Below are 10,239 nucleotides of genomic sequence, written 5' to 3'. Positions count from 1 at the left end.
TGAGGGCTTATGTGAGGAACCTCTCCTGAAGAATTTGGGGGCTTTACAACATGGTATACCATTGCCTGTCATGCTTCCTAAAAATTGGCCTAAAATTGTAATAGATTTACAAGATTGCTTTTTTTTTTAAACCATTCCTGTACATGTAAAAGATTGTAAAAGATTTGCCTTTTCTTTACCACAAATAAGTTATCAAGCCCTTGGTCAGTGCTTCCATTGGAAGGTGTTGCCCCAAGGAATGGTGAACTCTACAACCATGTGTCAGATATATGTTGATAACACCTTAAAACCTGTTAGACAAAAATGGCCTCACATTTATATTTCGAATTTTATGGATGACATTTTATTTGCAGGACCAAATATGGCAGAATTAGAAATGGTGTTACAGTGCTTACCCTATATATTTAAAGATTTTGGGTTAATAATAGCACCTGAAAAAATACAAAAAGATACAGTAGTAAAATATTTAGGATATGTTGTTTCTAGACAAACGGGCACCTCAAAAAATATCTTTATGATGTGATCAATTACATATGTTAAATGATTTTCAAAATTTAGGAGGAGATAATAATTGGTTGCAACCAGCCCTAGGAATCCCTACTTATCAATTACATAATTTGTTTTCATTGTTACAAGGGGAGCCTGATTTACATAGCAAAAGAACTTCAAGGAGGCTGAAAGAGAATTACAATTTGTAGAACAGAGAATGAAAGAAATGTTTTTACATCGAGTAACGCTGGATCAATCCATAAATTTTATACATATTGGAAATACCCAACAGGAATTATAGGACAAAATGAGCTACCATTGGTACCATTAGAGTGGATTTATATGTTGCATAGGTTTACAAAAAGTATTATGCCTTATGAACAACAATTGGCAATTATTATTCAACAGGCCAGGCAATGGGTATATACTCTATTGGGGTATGCTTTATTTGAAATCATATTTCCTTTACCAAAAGACCAAGTAGACTATTTGTTAAACATGTCTGAAGTGCTACAAATAGCATTAGTAAATTTTACTGTGCAATTTCCCTATCATTTTCCCAAAGGTAAATTGTGGGATTGATTGCATAAACAACAATTTGTCATTAATGATATAATTACCAAGGACTCTCTTCCCACCACTCTTACCGTTTTTACAGATGTCTTCAAAACAAAGAGTGCTTATTGGACGACAAATACATATTGTGTGCAAAGAACTACTTTAACATCAGTTCAACAAAATGAACTTTTTGTTATTATTAAGGTGTTGCAAGATTTTGTGGGAGATATTAATATTGATACTGATTCTGCCTATGCTATAAGAGTTGTGACTAATAGAGTCACTGCTGTTACATATTGATCTAAACCCCAGCTAAACAAATTAAATGAAAAATTACAAGCATTACTACAACAATGTAATGCTAAAATGTTTGTAACTCACATTAGGGCTCACTCTTCGTTTCCTGGGTACCTTGTGTATGGCAATAATCAGGTTGATAAATTAGTTAGTTTTGCTTCTGCTGACCAGGATCACACTCATTTATATACAAATGCTGGCCTTTTACATATGCATTATAAAATACCTATTCACAAGCTAAACAAATAATTTAAAAATGTCCTATTTGCAGACCAATGCATCTGAGAGTTTTATTTGCTGGAGTAAATCCTAGAGGATTACAACCTAATGAACTTTGGCAAATAGATATTACCCATGTACAAGCCTTTGGCCATTTTTTCTTTGTACATGTTACAATAGACACTTATTCCAAATTTGTTTGGGCTTCTGCCCTTATGGGACAAACTGTTAGCCATGTAATACAACTCTTATTGGAAGCTTTTGCCATCAAGGAAGTACCTGCCAAAATAAAGACTGATAATGGACTAGCCTATAAACGTAACAAATTTGAAAGATTTTGTGAACTTTATGAAGTGGTACATATTACAGGAATAGAATATAACCCCCAAGGACAAGCCGTTAATGAACGAGTTCATAAACACTAAACAACAAATTTTAAAAAAAAATTAAGAAGGAGGAAAAGGTTGGACAAAGATATGGATATTTTGTGGTTTTCCATGCAAAATCCTGAAATAATTTTACATCAGGATCATTATGTTCTTAACTTTTTAAACTTATCACAAGGTGATATTTTAACTATAGCTGAGGGCCATTTTGAACAAATATTAGGAAAACCTTATTTAAATGTCCCGTATGGATTAAGATTACATTGGATGATGAATGACAACCAGGAAAATTATTGCATAAGGGGCGAGGATATGGTTTTGTGTTTACACAGGATGACAGACAATACTGGTTTCATTCCCGATGAATACAGACACGGCTCCGTGAGGACAGCCCCGTATCCTACAAGGAATCGGCCACCACTTGACGAAGAAGACATCCCCCGTGCAAGCCATGTCTCACTAAGCTTTGGGACGACGTCGCCATCAGAGTCAGTGGGATGCCCCGCTGCCCAACAGGGGGCAGGTTAAAAAGTTGACTGGAGAAGAACAAAAGATGTTACAACGCACTAGTATATCTGTCACGGCCGAGAACTTGTTCCAAGCCATGTATGCTCTTCTTTCTCTAAACTCTGCCCATGCCAATGTAAGTTATTGGGCCTTTGTTCCTAACACTCCTTTATTGGAACCCATTGTTTGTGGAGACATGGATATAACTGTCAATACCTTTCCTACTGTTTCATCTCCTCCTTGGAATAATTTGACATTTAACAATAAGGATGATAGTAGCTTTTGAAATATTACTTACTATACTCATTCCTTGCTTGTTTGTCTGGGGCCTCCTCTGTGTTTAGTTATGAATTGGCAATATTGGGTCTTACCTGGGAAAGGCACTTCCAATTCTAGAACACAGCTGAAGCGATTACCTACTTGGCCCACTAATAGTAGCTGGGAAATCATCACCTTGGATAACGAGTTATGGTAACCTATGTGCCCTGATTTTACTTATATTTTTTTATTTAAAATATCAGGCTTTTGTGTGGCAAGAGTATAGATGAACATTTGGAGAAATGTTGTATAATTTTATTAATTGGGGACCTTTTGGACAGTTTAATAACACATGTTCAGAATGGAATATTACTCGATGTGATTTATCTAATGTTACTAGGATACCTGATGCCATTAATGGATTGCTTACCGGAGCTCGATTGATGGCCTGGGGAGATGGAGGGATTGCAGATGCTCAATGGGCTTTCATGGCTGCACCCACCGCTTCTTTAGACTCATTTTTAGAAGGTCGCAGCCGCGCTGAAACCCGTGGTGCTATCAAATGGATCGTTTTCGGAAACGGCGAATACTGCGTCCACTTATAATTTTACTTTGTACAAATCTTATGATGTAACTGCTTGTGTACCTCTGCCTTATGTATTTTTAGTAGGAAAATTTACACTTTCTCCTACTCTTTCTTGTTTTAATTGTCGCCTGTATTCTTGCGTTAATTCCTCTTGGTCTTAAAGACAGTGATATTATTATGATTATTCAACAAAGAACTCATATTTGGCTGCCTGTTAAATTAGGATGAGAATGGTCCCCAAATCCCCTGGATAGTGTTGTTAATCTTGGTTTTTTTTTTTTTTTTTTTAACAAACCGCTAAAACGTACAAAGCATATGATTGGAGCCATTGTAGCTGTGATTTTAAGCTAAATTGCTATTACCACTGTTGCTACAGTGTCTGGAATTGCCCTACCTACTTCCTTACAAACTAAACACTGTGGAATATTGGCACCAGGATTCACATGAATTGTGGGTTTCACTGGTAGAAACTGATGCTTGGTTACAAACACAGATTAATGTTCTTAAACAGATGGTGGGATGGTCAGGAAAAAAGTTATTGGTTGTGGAAAAACAGTTATTATTGAAATGTGATTGGAATTCTACTACCTCTTGCATTACTAATGTAAAATATAATGAATTTATATGTGATTGGAATGTAATACAGCAATACTTATTTGGAAATTCTACTGCTGCTCAATTGATTGTTGTTACAATGTAATGTACACGATATATTTGGTAAACAATTTGCAAATGATGATGCTTCTAATATTGCTGATGCATTTTTTAAACAATTGGAAGGGTTGGAACCAAAAGAAATACTACAATGCATTTCACATACTGCTAGTGGTATGGGAATTATGATTGCTATTGTTTTGTTTATACTTGCACTGTTATGTTTGATTTTTTATGAAACCAATGCAAGCTTCTATGATAACCCTGTGGCAAGTTTTACTTTTAAAACAAAAGAAAAAAGAAGGAAATTGTGAAGACTCAGTGTCTGTGTTGGGGTGAGGGGCAGAATGATGCAGACTCCAGCCTCAGGATTATCTGAGGATTGTGTTTGTGTATGTGGGAAGCTCTTGGCATGCCGGGCTAGAGAGGGAACATGTTCCCTCTCCCTATCTCACAGCACTTGTCACAGACTCCTGGGAGCTGAGGAAGTAGCTCTTCTGCTTACTTAAGCATAGACAGTCACATAGATAAACAGCTAGTCAAGCATTTTCCTGAGTATGAGGAAGTGGTTTGAGGTTGCTCTAAAATGGTTTAGATAAAAATATACAAAGATATTGTCTCATAGTTTAAGCAAAATTGTATCTGTTGAAATTTTTTTGTGTGAATATCTCCTGACTAAATCTTGGCAAAGATAATGCTTGCTTGTCTTTAAATACCCACAAGGAATAAAGCACAGCATGCAGTGGCAATTGGTGTTTGCATTCAGCATACTCTGTGTCCTGGTGATTTCATGAACCATATCCAGGGATCCCAATGCCTCAGTCATTGACACTATGTCTCCCAACACATGTGAGTCACAAATGTCATGATGTCCTAACAGGTTTTTGATATCAGATTGTGACAAAATGGTCAAGACGTCTGGCAGTGTGATGTCACTATGATAAAGAAGTCACAGTGGATTTCTAATATCACATGTCATATCTGCAATATTAAGAAGATGAAAGATTATGAGCTCACAAAAGGCCTATTTCAAAATATCAACATGTCACACAGTTATTAGTAAATGTCAGGCTTGTGATGTTACATTGGGTTACTTTTATCACAATGGAAATGTGATATCACAATGGTTATGAGGTGACAATTGGTTTCTGATATCAACCCACATGCCACATTTGAATTAAGATGAAATCACAGCATAGGCATTCAAAATGTGCCTATGATGTCACAAGGTATAATGTCAAAGTGCTAAAATGCCAATGTAGTTTGCTGATGTCACAATGAGCTCATGGTGTCAAAAACACAATGACATATTATACTGGTGATGATATCACAAAGGTTTTGTGATGCTACAATGGCACATCTGCTCTCAATTGTCTGTAGTTCAAATGAGAATATGGTTTCAAAATGGGACTGTGATGTCTCCAAAACATGTGTTGTCAAAAATATGATGAAGTCCCTATAGCATTGTAATGTCGCAATGAGACACGTTGATCATGACCTCTGTCAGTTTGTTGTCACAATGCTTATGAAATTCCAGTGGATTTCTCATATCACATGTCATACCTTCAACCATATGAGGTTTAAAGGAGATTATGAGTTCGCAAATGGCCCAAGATATCACAATAGCAGCATGGCATAATAGTTACGAGGAAAGAGTGATTGTGATGTCACAGTGGGTTAGTTATATCACAATGGCAATGTGATGTCACAAAAGGATTCGGAAGTCACAATACGAATGAAGAACCAAGTCTTTTTTTGTTGATTCTTTATCCGTTTTATTTTATTTTAATTCATTTAATTCTGATTTAATTTTCATTATTTCTTTCTGTCTACTGGATTGGGGTTTATCTTGTTGCTCTTTTTCAAAGAGGTTCAGATATCTCATTACATTGTTATGTTTAGATCTCTCCAAATTGTTGATGTAGGAACTCAGAGCTATAAACTTGGCTCTGGGTACTGTCTTTTCTGTGTGCCAGAGGAGCTGGTAAATTGTGTGTTCTTTTTGGTGAATATCATGGACATTTGAATTTTATGTCTAATCTGTTCCATGACCCACTGGTGACTCAATAGTGAGTTGTTCGGCCTCCATGTGTTACAGGACTTCCTTTGGTGGCTTTTGGTGTTGAGTTCTAATTTTATTTACTTGTGGTCTGAGAATGCAAGGTATAAATTCAATGTTTCTGAATTTGGATATTTGCTTTGTGACCTAAATTGTGGTCTATTTTGGAAAATGTTTCGTGTGCTGCTGAGAAAAACGTATATTCTGATGCATCTGTGTGAAATTTTGATATATGTATGTCAAATCTATTTGATCTATGTAGTAGATCTAGGGCTTCTCTGTTGAGTTTTTGCTGAGTTGATCTACCTAGTGGGGATAGTGGTTTATTAAAGAGCCCCAAATATAATGTGTTTGAAGGGTCCCATGGTTTCCCTTATTTGCAATATCTAGTATATGTATGAATCAAGCAGGAAAGGTCAGATAACGTGATGTTAGGAAAATGAACACTTAGATAAGAATTTAAATGTTTTTTTTTTTCTTTCATGCATTTGGTTCTAACTCATTTATAAGATGATTTCTTTGTAGCATTGTATGTCCCTCCCCCATAGTATAACTCCTGCTTTCACTATATTTGGTGTCATTATAATTTGTGGAGGAGACGGGGAAAAACAAGTCGTTTAAGGATACAGGTGGACCTGATGCAACTAGGAGAAGTACAAGTTGTCATGTCAAAAACGAACTTTACAACTTCGGTGCGGGGGGGGGGGGGGGGGGTGTTCAGGAGTGGGGCGGGGGGGGGGGGGGAGGCTGGGAAGGGATGTGAAGGATAAACAAAGGAGGAGGCTGCTATGCTTGATAACAAAGGTACTCATTATCTTGCCCATGTAATTGTAACCCCTCTGTACAGTATGTTCACAAAAAATTAAAATTAAATAAAAAAATTTAATGTGTTTGGATCTAAGTGAGATTTGAGGGAAAGCAGAGTTTCGTGGATAAATTTGGGTGTTCCATTGTTTGGCAAATAGGCATTTAGAATTTTAATATCTTCCTGAAGGAGAGATCCCTTAATTAATATGTAGCGACCTTCTTTATCTCTAGTCACTAATTTTAATTTGAAGTCTATTTATCTGATATTGGGATTGCCACTAACACCTCTTTTTTTTGTGGGGGTATCCTTTACTTGGTAGATTTTATTCCAGCCTTTCACTTTTAAAATGTGTTTGTTTTTATGGGAAATATATGTCTCTTGAAGGCAGCAGATAGAAGTTCCTTGGTTTTTAATCCAACTAGACAGTCTATGTTCCTTATTGGAGAGTTAAATTCCTTAATGTTGAGAGTTAGGACTGAAAGGTTTTTGGTCGTTCCTGCCATATCAATCTTCTTGGGGGCTTTGACAACTGGGTTCTTCCGATGGTTCTTGGATTCTCCATTTGTGTGCTGTTTCTTGGCCTTTACTCTGGTCTTGTTGCTTTTCTCTGTATAGGACATCTTTAAGTGTCTTTTATAGGGCTGCTTTGATGGAGATATTATTGTTTCAGTTTTTCTTTGCTATGGAAGGTTTTTATTTGACCTTTAGTTATAAAGAAGAATATAGCTGGGTACAGTATTCTTGGTTGATAGTTGTTTGTCTTTAGGGCATGGCATACATCACTCCAGATTCTTCTTGCGTTGTTTCTCCTGAAAAATCTGAGGTGATTCTAATTCATTTCCCTTTAGAGATGATTGATCTTTTCTCCTTGACAGTCACAGTTGATTTCAGTGTCACATACCAGAAATATTATGAGTTCCAAGACAGATTATGATCTCACAGAGACCTAAGGTATCAAAATTGCAGCATCACAAAATTTAAGAGGACAGGACAGGTTTGTGATGTCACAGGGTTTGAGTGATGTCACTTTTGAAATATGATATCTCTATCGTTATGAGGATATCATAGTTTTCATATATCAACCAACATGCCACATTTGAAATAGAATGAGCTCACAAAATAGGCATTCATAATGTTTCTATGATAGCATGATGACAAGGTGCTGTCATAATTCTATGATGTCATTTTAATTTTGTGATATCAACATGAGCTGATTGTGTCAAAATGTGTGTGATGCCACACTGGTAATAATGTTGCAAAGGCCTTGTGATGTTAAAATTGTATGTCTGATCACAATTGACATTAGTTCACAAAGGGATAGTGATATCACAAAGGCCATATCCATTTTCAAAAGTGCTAAGAGATCATGCTATATTTGGAGTATTAGAATGTGAATGTGATATCACAACAGCAATGTGATTTCACGTAGATGTCACAGTGGTTATGAGGTCAAAATATGTTCGTTATGTCATGAAATATAGGAATCACATGTCCAATTTCAAGTGTTACTAGTACACAATTTGGATAGGAGTTGAAAGAAGGGCTTTATGTCCCAGACGCCATGAATTTTCTAAAATGTTATGAAATTACAATACGTTTGTGAAAAACAATAGGACAGTGATTTCACAATGGCAATGTGGTGTCACAAAGTGAATTTGATGTCATAATGGTTATGAGGCCACAATGGGATTCTGGTATCAACTCACATGACACATGTGAATTAGAATTACATCACAGAATAGGCATTCACAATGTGTCTATAATATTTCAATGATAATGTGATGTAATTATATTATGTCATTGTAGTTTGTTGATGTCTTTATGAGCTGAGGGTATCACAATGACAATGTGCTGTCATACTGGTGATTACATCAGAAAGGGTTTGTGATGTTACAATGGTATGTCTGATCCCAATTTTCCTTAGTTCACAATGAGGATATGAGTACACAAAGGTATCACAAAGGCATGTCCAATATGATCATGATGTAATAATGGGAATGTGGTGTCACAATGGGTTTTTGATGTCACAGGGGTGATGAGAACACAATGGATTTGTGATTTTAAGGTATAATATGTAGGTAGGTTTCCTTAGGTACCTGATGAAGAAAATGTGCTAGTCAGGGAAAATACCAAACTGTTGCCCGCACCCTGCATGGTGGAGAGCCATGGCTGCAAAATGAGTCCTACTATTGGACATGGAGTTATCTTGGCCAGGTAAAGGAAGAGGGGGTGACAGGTAGCAAAAAGTTGTGACCACACTGGGGCTGGATATGTCCTCAGGGACAGGGACAATCTTATGGTCAGATGGGAGGCATGAGCTGGGGCGACCCAGGATGTGACCTAAAAAGAGGGCAAGGTGACCACTTCCAGGTGTTCCAGCTACCTATGTAACAGAAAATGGGTTACAGACATTTATCCAAGAGGTAAGGAAGTGTTTACACAGGGGACTGCATGGCCTTGGGCAGACCTTACATTCCAGTCTTTTGATAATTATGAGAAAGGGTGTAGATTCTCTCTGGCTAGTACCTGCTGGCTAGAGGCATTGACATCAGGGGTAAAATGCTGAAATATGGTCCCCTCTGGGAAAAAGCAGCAGCTGTCCCTTGGTGGTAGCCCTTCAATGAAGTCTCAGTGAAGTCAAGCCTCATGCGGCAGGGAAGGACCGGCCAAAAAAAAACACTTACTAGAGAGCAAAAGGCAAGTGGAAGAGTTTGGGGCAGGAAATTAAATATTGAATCACCTGGCTAAAATGAATACTTTATATCTCCTGCATTCTAATCTGTAATGAAGTTGGCAGAAATGTTGCTGTCTACTTCTGACATCTGGCAACTAGGTAGAGGAGAGCATCAATTATATAGATATTCCTTCTCTCCATTTCCCTCCCCACATTCCTCTAATATTTTCTGCTCACAACTCTCCCTAAACCTATTAATTTCTTGTCTGATGACTTAGCTTTTATTTTCTTAGTCCATGGATCCCTCGTTGTTTTTTGCTGAACTAGGTTGTATCTGTCAATTTAGATTATGTCTCTTTTCATTTTGATTGCATCAATCTGTGCAAATTAGAGGGCTCTGTATTATGCCTGACTTAAAATAGTGCTCTAGGACTGAATGGGCAGAACAACCCAGAGAAACACAAGTAAAATGGCAACTCCCAAACATGGTAATCAGTCAAAAGAGCAGTTAATGAATAATCCAGAGGAGAGTTTCCAAATTCGCTAGAAATATTACTGGTAAGTTTGCTGAGTGAAGTTTGAAAGCCTGCAAAGGACTTGGAATAAGCCTGACAGGGATATGCATCAGCATGATGAGACTAACCAAAAATTAATTCAAGAATTTCATGAGCATTAGAAGGCCAATGATAGATTAATAAAGGAATTGCCTGAGTGAGGGATGAAAAAAAACAAAAAACTAATAGT

Source organism: Dipodomys spectabilis, unplaced genomic scaffold (assembly GCF_019054845.1).
Source record: "Dipodomys spectabilis isolate Male_0828 unplaced genomic scaffold, ASM1905484v1 ptg000164l, whole genome shotgun sequence".
Classification (NCBI taxonomy): Eukaryota; Metazoa; Chordata; class Mammalia; order Rodentia; family Heteromyidae; genus Dipodomys; species Dipodomys spectabilis.
This window is presented reverse-complemented; position numbering follows the sequence as displayed.